The sequence below is a fragment of the Tympanuchus pallidicinctus genome, unplaced genomic scaffold (assembly GCF_026119805.1).
Source record: "Tympanuchus pallidicinctus isolate F22 unplaced genomic scaffold, pur_lepc_1.0 scaffold28, whole genome shotgun sequence".
Lineage (NCBI taxonomy): Eukaryota > Metazoa > Chordata > Aves > Galliformes > Phasianidae > Tympanuchus > Tympanuchus pallidicinctus.
In genome coordinates this window covers 3,806,311-3,819,072 of record NW_026294745.1, presented here as the reverse complement: position 1 = coordinate 3,819,072, position 12,762 = coordinate 3,806,311, and the positions used below count along the sequence as shown (strand labels likewise).

Below are 12,762 nucleotides of genomic sequence, written 5' to 3'. Positions count from 1 at the left end.
ACAGTTGGTGGCTGTGAAGGAGGCTGGAAGTGCTGGGTACCTTCACCTAAGGAATCAGCTCCTACTCGGACTTGAGACAAAACACACTCTCTTTCCTCTGGTGTTCATACATCTCAAACTCCAAAAATCTGTCTCTCTTCACCTAGATGTTTCAGGGCTCAATCTTTTCATTCTTAAAATTTTTTTTTGGGGGGTGGTGATTTGTATGGGTTTTCTGGAGAAAGAGATTTGCTATATAAATCAGGTCATTTTTTCCTCTATAAATATGTGATACATAAAACAAATAACCACAATGCTTGGTGGCTGATTTGAGGACAGTTATTTTCTCTTCATCTGGTAGAAGATAAACGCCAGGAGGATATCCACTCTCTTTACCATAGCAGGTTTTCATTTTGAGTCAATCTGTCAAAGATTCAGGTTGCTGTGAGTGACTGGTTTCAAAACACACAATCTGAATTCCTTGGAGTTTGTAAGTGTTCAGGGACATCTTTCTAGCTTTCTGTATTCTAGTGACTTTAAAAGGATACAATTTCAAACACACATGGAGACTGCTATTACATTTGAAGATGCATTTAAAATATTAAAAAACTTTTCTATCTCAGGGAAATAAGGTTAAAAAATCTTCACTGGCTCATACACCATGAATTCAGTGTCTTAGAAATCTGACTTCAAAGCCATCCGTATTTCTGTGAACTGTGATCAGTTAAAAGTAGAGGTGGTTTATAACTAAGATAATTTTGGTATATGTAGGTTAATAAAATTTTCAAAAATCTTGCTTAAATGGGGATGAAAATAGAACACCAACCTTCTAAATAAATGCTTCTAATGTTTATTTTCTGAAACAAAATGTATTTGATTTTTGGTTTTAAGATTCTGGCTGTTTCCAAATTCAGTGCTCCCAGGCTGGGAAGAGAACCTCAGGAATGAAGGGGAATCTTGCTAGATCCCTAGTTGGCAAAGAACATAAATGATGTTATATCTGATGAATATGTACAAGAGACTCACTGCCAGCCATTACTATATGATGAAGACATTGGATTTCATCTAGGAGACAGATTTAGTACCCAATATGCCAAAAGCTTCCAGTGTGATTTTAGGCCAGTTAGTTAATCTATCTGCCTCTTCCTTTTGCTCTTCTCTAACCTAGTGGTGCTGGTGATAGCGACTGCTCCATGCCTCTGCCTGCAGCTGCAGTACAGCTGAGCTCCTTGGGCATACAGTGTGTGCATGGTGATGGGTATTGGTCGTCTCCATGTTTGCTGCTCCTATGCTGCAAATATCAATAGTGTGAGAACATGCTGCATCTACTTGGTCTTTTACGGTGCTGATCTCTCTCATAAAGGAAAGGAAAGCAAAGACTTCCTCATGATGTAACTTTTATGAGAAAATTGTACTAGTATTAATCTTTATTTTGAAACTGTCTCTTACATTTAGGAGTCTTAGCCTGAGTGGCAGCAAGACTTGGCAACTGTATTCATAAAGCAAGGCCAAGGGCTGCTGGCAAAATGCTTTTACCATTGCTTTTGCTCCATTGGACTGGAAATTATGACTTGAACAGATGGAAAATATAGGATGCACAGGTCAAAAAAGAAGCAACAGTAATGTAAAGCAACCACAAGCAAAAAATAAATGAACACACAACTGCTGAAAATTCTTTGTTTCAGAATAATTATATTGAGAGTAAACTCTATCCCCTCTTCTCATGGGAAACGATCCCCAAGGTGATCGTTCTGGAAGATGCAAAATGCTAACTTATACTGGATCACTGAGCCTTGAGAAACTGATTTCTCAGCTTATATCACACACTTGCTTCCTCTTTGGTCTTAGCCAAGTCGCTTATCTTCTCTGAAGCCATTTTATCGTTGCTAATATAAACAGGTATTTGAAGATAACATGTTGTATACAAGGAATGAGCAATATCTTCCCAGTGAAGCAGTGTTAAATGCCTTTAGAGAAGAAATAATCAAACATCCTGTGCCTTTTATTCTGTTACTTCTTTTGAATGCGAATTGTTTGTTGTGTTCTTTGTAAGTGGCCACCTAGAGGGTTGTATGTGGAGTCAGTGTTAATATATCCCAGCCCAAAGAGAGCAGCTCTGAAGCCCATAGCCCTTCCTCAATGAGGCAAACCTCAAAGTTCCTTGATACTGACCAGCTCTGGACATGTGGTCTATGCTGTCACTGAAACTGTTTTATCATTATTTTACATGCTGATGGCTGGAGAAAGGCTGTCCTTTGTAACCTACAAGAAAACACTGAGGGCTTTAAAGAAATGCTGAGCTCTGAAATTAACTTTCAGAGGAGTCTCAAACTGTGGCCAAAGCCATGATGGCAGCAGTGGTGGAACTGCTGCTGCATGGTGATTTGGATTACAAGGGGAAGCCTTGGGCATCATGGCTGCTGCCACAGGAAGCTCAGGATGGAAGTACATTCAGCCACAAGTTTAGAAACATGAACTTTTTGACTTTTTTCTCATCTGCTAATAAGAAATCAGCAATTTTTAAGCAGCCCATTCTACTGATATCAATGAGAACTTGGGATCTTTGGCTCAGAGGTATTCAAGAAGTAGAAAGGATGGCTATAATCCCAAACCACACAGAACCACGCTTGCTTCTGCAGTGGTGACTGATTTGATTATTGGCCAAAATTTTATTTGTAATTTGAGAGAGAAATATATCCTATTGCCAATGAATTACAACACTTCTGAATGTTTAACTTTTCATAGCATCTTTCTTTTGATGTTAAAAATTCCTAAGGAAAATAAACTCTTAAGTGAAAGATAATGGAATGGGTTTCAGCTAAAGAATCTTGCCTTTATTTCTTGTATTCTGTCATGTTTGTAGCATTATGGCCTTCATTTTCTTTAGATGCTGCTGCTGAGTGAGTAGCTGTTGGAAATTATTTTCATTTGGAGCAAATCCCGTTTAGCCTCACTAGCAGCAAGAAATGTCCTATTTTATACTAAGCAGGTCCACTCCATTCTAACCTTTATATAGGTTTGAGCTTCGCTGTCAAAATCTATCACTGGATTTCCAGAAAAAATAAGTAAAATGTATAAAGCAGCATTATTCTTATGAAAGAAGATTATATTTGAAGCTTGTGAAACACTGATGCTATTTGAAAAGATGAACTCAAGTTTTGTGTATGATACTACTACATTTATAAACCAAACTCAGGAGTCAGAGATATCTGGGCACTCTTTTTATAAAGAGTTTGTCTGCCTTCTAATGATAGTTGTGTGAATGCAGTGACTAGTGTGAAATTGTGGTAGTGAATAAGTGATGTCCATCAATAATCTGGATAAACTGTCTTAAAAGGCCCTGGAGTTTTGGTTGCATGAACTTCTGTTTTTCGTTTTATCTAGCAATCAATAAAAGCCAGCAAACATGAAAAAGGCTGCATAAATACACGAGGGTGGCGGAACTGAAATCATTACCACTCAATTTATACAGCAAGAAAATTTGAACAAGACTGACATTTTATCAAATTGCTTGTATGCTCTTCTAGTTCTGAGCTAAATCATTTCTTTTTCCTGGTGCTGAATTAAATCATATTTTAGTGGTAGAAACAATCAGGCAGTAACTAGTGATCAGGAAGGTTACCAGCCACATAAAACTGTGTAATGAGATGGGCTTTTCTCTACGCCTTAGGTTTATAGGGCTATTTGATGGCATCCCCAGCCCTGAATATGTACATATTCTGCCAGATTGAAAAGAATCCTAATGTGCATCTTTTTCTTCCCCTGGTAGCTTTGATTTCTTCTGTTATTTAAGCAGCCCTGTCTGCATTAGAAATTAAACAAAAATATGAAAATCTTATCTTCTCTGTGGTATATGCAGCTGACTCTTTTTCTTCCCTTTCAACTACTCTTCTGGCCTGATGAAGACAGAAGACATTGGCCCCTGCTCTCCCAGCTGCACATTTTCCTCTGCCCTGTCATTTTTTGGGAGTCTCTGCTGTAATCTCTTCACCAAGAGATGGTACTGCTGGGAAAATGAAGTTTCCATTGGCAATATGACCTTGTCAGGCCAGAAAGTCTGTATCTTATTAGCAACTTCTAGAATTCCTGTGTCTAAAGTTAGAGGCTGAATGTCTGTGATTTTTAAAAGGCATAAAAAGTGCATTTCAATCCACTAGGAGGTTTAGTTAAGGATAAGCATTTTTTTCATTATAAATTTCATTAATTTAGGGAGAGTAAGAACACAGAACTCAGCTTAACTTGGCTGTAGGACGCAAATATTTGTTGTTGTTTGTTTTCCCTAGGAATGAGGAGATTTGGGACAATACGAGTTAAATTTCTGGAATGAATGTCTTTGAGTTTTATTTTCTTCCCATAGAACTTCTCAGTTCTCAATTGAGAAAACATTAGAGGCTCCTTTGTGGTAAGAAATGAAACAATATGAAAGAAGGCTGTCAGGTCTGTGCTAGATAAATGGAAGACAGATGGTAAGTGTGATTGGCACTGACAATGTGTGAGCTGCCTTGTTTGCAGGTGCTGCTCCTGTCATCCATCACACTTTCACCTAATAGTGGGAGATGTCACTGTGATGTACTTAAATTCCCAACTGACGGATAAAGCAAAGCCAGCAGGAAGAAGGACTTGGGTAAGAGCAGTTTACAGGGAGCAGCCTGACTTTAAGGTGTGTTAATACAGATAAAGAAGTATCAAACATTGTGTTTTGAGATAACATACAGAGTGTGTTCTGCTCTGCTGTGCACATGCTCCCCCTAATGCTGTTTGATCTGTGTGAGGATTTCTTATTGTTTTATCAGGACCAGGGATTATATATTTCACACCTAAGACTTTTCTGAGGGAGACAGGGACAGCTCTCACAGTAGGTCGCTGCCCATCTGCCTCCTGTTTCTTGAGAATGAAACTCATGTTGTTCTGGGACAGGGAAACATGCACCCTTGAGGAAGTTCAGAGGCTCACAGTGCTGAGCTCTTGTCATCTTTGGATGTCTATTTATAGAGCAAGGCTTATCCATAACCCTTTTCAAAGTTTCTTTCTAGGTCTGATGTGTCCCAGTTGCGATGTGGTGTCACCCAGTGACAAAGTTATACAAGTCTTTTATCAGCCCTCCAAATGTCTGTCAAGAATCCCTTTGCCAGGTCTGGTTGTTGTAATGAACACATCCATTCCAGTTTCTCGCACTTACCTTGTAGTTACTGACAGCTTAGGAGCTGGATGCTGGGTCTTGCATGCTCTTCATATATTCTTCTTGGTGCTTACTCCTTTTGTGTTTATCCTAGTGGCCAAATACACAAAACACCTTGTTAATCTTTGGATGAATGAACTTCCCCTTTCTTTAACATGCTAGGAAAACACTCTGTTCCACCCAGGTGAGGATTTTTTGTTTCTATTTTCAAAAACACTTTTCTAAAATAAAGCGCGTTGAGGAAAACAAGAGCATTTCATGAGGGTAGGAAAAATCTTCTATTTGAAATTATTGCAATATTTTGACTTCTCACATTGTTTCATCAACACCTATGGCCCATGGCATTCAAATCCTGTAAGAATAGAGGAGAGCAGAACAATTATTATGAAATCAGCATATATTCTGGCTGATTTATTCAACTCACAGAGAGTATCAATAATAATAGCTTATGGTAGATATTCATTACAAAATAATTGATTAGAAGTGTATTGTAGTAGATAAAGTCTGATCTAGATATGTAACAGTTAATTTTAAATGATGAAATTAAACAACAATGAATTCCAACACACGGAGTACTGCCATCAGAATATTAAAAACAGCACCAGATACTGAGATTAGATATTTTGTATTGTTGCCCAAACGGATCCTAGAAGCTTCTTTACTTAAGCATACAGTTACTGCAATATTTATGGGTATTTCATAGCATTGTCTACAGAGTTATTGTGAGAATAATGTTAGTTTTCTAAATTTTGATTGAGGTTGACGTATTTAGAGCTTGTTTCCAAATTAAGTGGTATTTTGTTTCCATTGGTTGTTCAAAAAACAAACAAAAAATACATTCTCATAATCTGCAAGACCAAAGGGCCAATTCTTCCCAGATTCTAGCAAGGACAGTGCAGTGGATTTGATGCTATGCAGGCTGTATGGGGGAGAGATCCTCAGCTTGGGCAAGTTGCTGCTTTCCATTACAATGAAGTCAGAGGGTCTGACCAGCAAAATATTGCGGAGCTACCTAAGTGGTTCTCTGTGACTCATCTATGTGACTGTGCATTTATCTGAAATGCAAGGAGATATGTGGAAGTAATGCAGGGAAATCTTATTTTCCTACTGTTGTAATTAAGGCCTTATTCCTTTTTCAATGGTACTGAAAATTTGAGTGCAATGTGCATTATAAAACTTAGCAACAAAAAGTTCTCTTTACAGATCTCTGAACCTAATACCCAAACTTTGAAGTGTTTGTGTATAAAGATTGTCTTCTTGTTTGAGGAATTATTTATTTCAAGTCTTCATTACTCAAGCAAATAGATACTGAAAATGGCTTTAAATCATTGGGGTTTTTCCCTGTTTCCTTGCTTTGTTTTATATATATATTTTGATATATATATATATATATATATATATATATGTTGGTGGGAATGTTTGCCACTGGTTAGTGTTCATGTGTTAAAGCATTTTTTCTCTGCGAGTAGAAATGGAAATAGGTGTTGATTTGCGTTGCCAATGTAGAATAGAAAAACTTCTATGTTAAAATACCCTTTCAAAAATGTGCCTGTGATCTAGCCTTTGCAGACGCAGTAATTGCTTTGCCAGTTTGTAGGCTGGAGCAGTCTGTAAAAACTAAAAGAAAAATGTCAGTCTCCACCAGCTGAAGCAATTGTTTGTGGACAGATTCAAACCCAGATGCAGAAAGTCAATTTTCAGCATTATCACTGTAGTTCAGGGAGACATTTAAATAGGCCTTCCACTGCTGAAGTGGAAGGGGGAGGGAGGTGAGCTATAGATATGTGCTAAAAGAGAAAGGAGGAACAATTGAAGAGCAATAAACATCAAAGCTGCTGGAAGCAACAATATGAACTTACAGCTGGGTTTCAGCAAAAGCAGCTATTGTATTTGACTCTTTTGTATCATGTATTCTAGTAGATTTTTCCCCTTTTGACTAAAATGCCTTTCTGTGATAATACTTTCTCTCCTCCATTATCATTTCCATCTTTAATACAGATGCTGGAGAAGCAGAAAACCCTTTTTTAGAAGTGCCAAAGCATTTAGGCAAGTGTTAAATTCAACACTGCTATAAAATACTGTGAGGGGCAAGGAGGACTGGAGGGGAGGAGAAGGGAGGATTGAAGGTGCTCAACCTTAGGCCACCTTACATAGGAAGAATTTACCAGCGCTCATCTGGAAAGACTGACTGCTGCAATTTCCAGCTGCTTTTTTTTTTTTCTTTCTTTCCAGAAATACGTTCATTTCTTACTGAACAAAATGTGATGGTACTTTTCAGCTGTGGGTGAAGATGGAAAGATCTTGGCTGCTCGTTTTTTTGGTTTTTTTTTTTGGAAAACAGGTTCCAAATGTGAGCCCGTGAATTTTTTAAAATAGGAAACTATTTGCCACAGGGTTGCAAATGAACAGTGTAGGACTTAACTGAATAAATAAGTTAGCTGCAGAGAAGAATTAAGAGAGCGAAAGAGGAGAAGAAAGAAGGGCATTCCCCAAGATAAATTAACATCTGTGAAATAAAACACTTTTAAATGTATGCTAATGGCCTAAATGTTTCCATATTCAATTAAGTAATAAGTCCCCAGTTGGCAATATCGTCCCCAAACATTCATTTACTAAGTGAAGGCTCCACTGGGATAGCAACGGTGCCATAATGAACTGACATGGGCAGTAAGACATGATAATGCCTACTTCAGAGGGAATTACCACTTTCATAATGCAATTTACAACGGGAATGTAGTTGTTAGAAGGGCTTTTTTTTTTTTCTCTCCTCTTCATTATGACAGTGTAATTATGACTCTAGTGGCTCAATAATTTCAAGAGGAGTGAGTTACCAAAGCTTTTGTACTGAGTGTTCTCAGGCACTTTTAATATGGGACTAAGTGCTGCTGCTTTGATAAATAGTAATCAAATGGAAGGTTCACACAGAACAGCAGCCTACTTAAAGCTGATCTCATCCTCCTTCACTGCTTTCCACTTAGAATTTACTTAATGTTATTTCTTTTCCTATGTATAATTATTTATCCATTTTATCCAAAACTCAAAGCCATATGATAGTTGTTGTAGATCTGTCTAGTTCAAATCAGCAATAACTATAGCAACAAGCAATGTTAAACTTTGTAGACTTACAAAAATCTGACTCAAGAAAAGAACGTGTGGCTGAATTGCCCAGTGTCACGTCAAGAGTAAAGTTGATTATTTTTCCTCTTTCATTGTACCAGAATGCCTTCCAGCCTCCCTGTTTGATATATTAAGCACACCAGCAGGTTTTGAAGATAAGTCAGACAATACATGGGGAATAGCTAGGATTTTTTTCTTCTTTGTCCATTTAACAGACTTCTCTTCTGTTTGTTCCCAAAAAGAACCAATAGATTTAATATCCACTTTATCTCTTCTATCAGAATGCAAATGCGATGCCAGATGAACATACTTGCAAGAATCCTTAACCTAACGGGCATGTAAAGCCTAGTAATTATCAGTTATTTTTCTGCTCTCCTACATAACTGTGTTCAGTAACAGGTACACGCCACACACCGAGAAATCTTTGTGTGGGCCAGTGACAGATTTCTGATCAGCCTCTCTTATCCTTGCTATGGAACTGAACAAAGAGATGCAGCATTCTCAGCCATTTTCAGTGCTCTGTGAACGCAGCTTGGAACATTGCTGTTTTGAATACCTAACCACGTTAGTAACAAAATTTAGCACTGAATCGAGCTGTGGTCCAAGATATGTATCCTTTTCATGTGCTATATGTGCCACACAGAAAAAATGTTGGAAGAGCAAGCCATGCTTTCTGGTTGATGCACAAAGGGTGCAGCTCTCTGTTTCTGACCCTCCCAAGCTCCTGTGCTTGAACACAAGAGATGTAAACCAAGAAAAGGCAGTTCAGCAAAGTTGATTAACATCATGTTTGATAACAATGGTAAAAAGATAAAGATAATTAGTAGAATAACAGCGAACAGACAAACCAGAAATGAGCTATCTGGTTCCCTAGTTGCACTGTGCAGGCATGTTGTTGTTACAGCCATTTGGAACAACTAACTGCTGAGGATTGACTTGGAACTGCAGTATAGGTTACCTTTCACATTATATGTTTTCACTGAGTGACACTACCACTATTTTTTGAATTATTCTTTTATTTTCATGTGCTGAAATTCTTCAGTGGAACTCAGGTGTGAACAGATAAGCTGCTGTTATCAACTGCCTCTATCTTTCCAAAGTGAGTTTGAAAGTTTGAATACTGAATGATTTCTCCTGTGGCAGTGGTCTAAGTACAAAGATAGAGTTGCAAGATGTGCAGAAAAAATGGGGCTCACAGATTCTGTTTTCTGAAGGCTGCTACCAAAGCAGTCCTGTGCCTGAGAGGTGCATACCTCTTGGTGTTGGCTTGGGGCTGTCAAAATGAGCTCTGTATTTGAGAGTGGCCCTGCTGCTACAGTGCTGGCACTTAAACATTTGCAGTGCTGAGGTGTAGCTCCTCTCCCAGTTGTATACTTTATGATTTGGCATGTTGCTTGAACAGTAGCCTCTAATTAAATTCTTGCTTTTTACCACCCATCCCTAGTTGATCACATATATAATGTAGCAGAGTTAGGACACTGCATGATATTCTAGAGCAGTTTCATGGATAATTTGCTTCAGAGCATTTGTAAGTATATTCCTCTTGAGACCTGAGTTTGCCTCTGTGGGTGCTCAAGGTCTCAGTGCCAAGCCAGGTTGTACTTGTAAGGGAACTTTTATGTCATGGCCTTGACTGATGACTGAGCACCTGGTGGAGGGAATGGCTGGCCCAGGAAGCACAGATGCGAGCAATTCACCTGTGCTTTTCACGTGACTGGAAGGAGTGGACCCAAATGAGCTCCGTGGCTTGTTTAAGGGTTAGCTTAGGAGAACATCTCCTGAATGAAGGCCGCTTCCTGAGAAGAAGGGTTCAGTAGCCAGAGACCCTATCACCAGCTGGGTGAGTCAACTTTTTCCTATGTAAGACTATTGATATTTCTAACAACAATTTGCCTGGTATCGCAAAGAACTTATCAGAAGCAATTGCACAGCTTCCAAGGATCAGCAGTGCTAAAAGAGCAGTGCTGCAGCTTTCAACTCATGTTTCTTCCCCTTGAGGCTACAGCCATGAGGAGTTTAGGAAAAGAGAAGTTATAATTTGCTTTCACAGACGTTTCTGTGGCTGCAGTGATCCTACCTCAGGCTGAGTGACATTCTAAGAGGTGTGAAATTCCTTCCTGGCTTTGAAAATACAAAAGAAAAGTCATAGGCATCCCTCATATGCATTAGGGACAGGTGTGTCAGCCTCAGCAGCAAATGGCTTTGGCAGGGTTTGCTGATGAGCTGGCAATGGCTGTTGCAGGAGAGGGGCTCAGAAGGTGACTGGGGCTTCATTTTATTGTTTCTTTACTGTGTATGAGGGACATGCAGGGGATTACATTTTTATCTGTCTTTTGGCTTCTGTAAAATTACTTTCGCTAATTGCTGTATGTTTTCTGAGACAGCTCATGCTCTAACAGTATAGTTTTTGTCTTCTCACAGAGATATGTGATATTTCCATTTCTGTGGCATTATTTAATTTTTCTCTGCTCCTGAGAAATGAGCTGCATTGCAACAAGTACGAACAGAGCAATTCTGAACAAAGGCTTTGGCCAAATCTCAGAAATGAACACAGAGTGAGACAGAAATAAAGCCTCACTTAACTTCAAAACTACCATGAAGTTCAGTTACTTAGAGCTGAAAAACATGAAGTTACGCTGGCACCTGGCATTCAGCCTGTAACCAGTTTGATTGAAATGATTCAGAAGAGGAAAGAATGTATTGTGTTCCAGTTTTTTTTTTTTTTTTTTTTTTTTTTGGCATTAACTACTACTAAGAGATCTCAGTTCTGAGAAAAACACGCTTGGTTTATCTTTTCACCTGGTATAGGATTAAGAATGTGAAAAGGTCTTTAAGCAGATGATGCTCTCAAAGCATGAGTAGAAATAGTGCTTTGATAACATTGATTTCAGCACAAAGTTTAACAGACACAAGCTGTTTGTTCAGGGCCTCCAGCAGCGATGGTGGCACTGCATTGCTAGAATGAATGATTCTTGTATTGTCTTGTAAAAGGAATGCATGAGCTAGAGGTTTATGCTTGGATTTTCCTCTCTCCTGCTCCAGATAGCTGGAGTAGAAGGGTAGTCTGCATAAATTTATCGCAATATCAAGAGTGCATCTCTGGGTGCTTGGGATCCTGGCTGGAGCACACTGTGCTTTTCTTCTTGCTCACACACTTGGTTTTCCTTCCTTGCAGAAGTAGTCACAGGAGCTCGTATACACCTAGGTTTTGTCCCAGAAGAAATTCAAGTGTAGGTGGAGCATCCTGGAATAGCTTGAAAGTGCTCCCTGGTCTCTTAGTTTTGATGCAGCCAGTGATACCTATCTAAGCGCTGTAGAGCAAGCTGGGTCAGAAAAAGGACTTAAGATTGCCTCTAGCATTTCCTTATGTCTGGTTTAGTCATCTCTGTGCGGAGCACTGGGGATCAGGAAAGCCATTCTTAAAGGAGTAATCCTGCCCTTTTACAAGGAACCAGGATGCCTAATCGAGTCTATAAATGTAACTCCCTGATCACTCTCTCAAAGGTTGAATGCAGTGTAATGTTCATGGATTTTCAAGTGAGCAACCAAAAGTTGGAAATGAGCTGCAGCCTGTGTTTAAGAAGCCATATTTTCTAACTGATTAGATCTCACTAAATCTGTGTGGCAGCATATAATCAGTAGCAAGCCCAATTCCTATTAGAATACCCTTATTTATGACTGACCAACATACCCTCATCTGTCATCACTTCACTCTCACAATCTGTTTTCTAAATAAAATCGTAACTTAACCATATGCTTGACAGAATTATGTAGCAGCTTTAGTGTGTTTATTTTTCACTCTGCTGTATGTATCAGTCTACACTCAGTCTCAAAGTCTGTTCTTTATTACTGCTGTAAACTCAACTGGGCCATTTGTATCCTGTGGGCATTAAGAGAACAGCCGTTTAGATTCAGATTTGACCAGTGACTGAGTATCAGAAGCAGCATTTGAGATCCTTAAGATGTGCATTACTTTTCCTTCACAATGATTACAGTTTAAAGGTTTGGAATTTACAGAGAATTGCTTCTCAGAACTTATAGTATACTATTTTATTTTTACTATTATTGGCAATCAATATTTCACAGAATGAAGCAGAAGCCAGTCGTTCAGATGCTACCCTTCTCTTTGGCTCCTGGCACATCATGATTTAATCTGTGAAGAATACATTATCAGCTGATTGGGGGAATTAAAACCTGGCCAGCTGCCATATGAAACTCAGAAAGCAACCACTAAATCATTGTGCTTTATAGGGAAAAATCGGCATGAAGTCAAATGCTGGATATAAACAATGAGAGAAGACAGTGGGTGTATTCCAATCCCACCAAAAAGGACTTAATTTCAGATACGCGTCAGGATTGCTACCTATTTCTTTTTAGGTGATAATTGTAGCTATTAAACCTATAGCTATTAAATAAGAACTGATTGTCTCAAACCTTGGTACAGTCACAGGAGGAGAAAAATGATGTTTTACCAAGGTAGAAAATGA

At 38.8% G+C, this 12,762-nt stretch overlaps 1 protein-coding gene across 4 annotated transcripts in view; it reads left to right on the top strand.

Moving 5' to 3' along the window:
* Positions 1 to 12,762, top strand: part of TMEM132D (transmembrane protein 132D) — a 215,712-nt gene that overhangs the window by 62,759 nt on the left and 140,191 nt on the right. The window contains exon 1 of one of the 4 annotated variants that reach the window (XM_052690818.1): positions 10,003 to 10,115. The exons of the other annotated variants lie outside the window; for them this stretch is intronic. The gene's annotated coding sequence lies outside the window, so the exon portion shown is untranslated. Of the gene's footprint in view, positions 1 to 10,002; positions 10,116 to 12,762 lie in introns of those variants that run through there. 4 annotated transcript variants of the gene reach the window in all.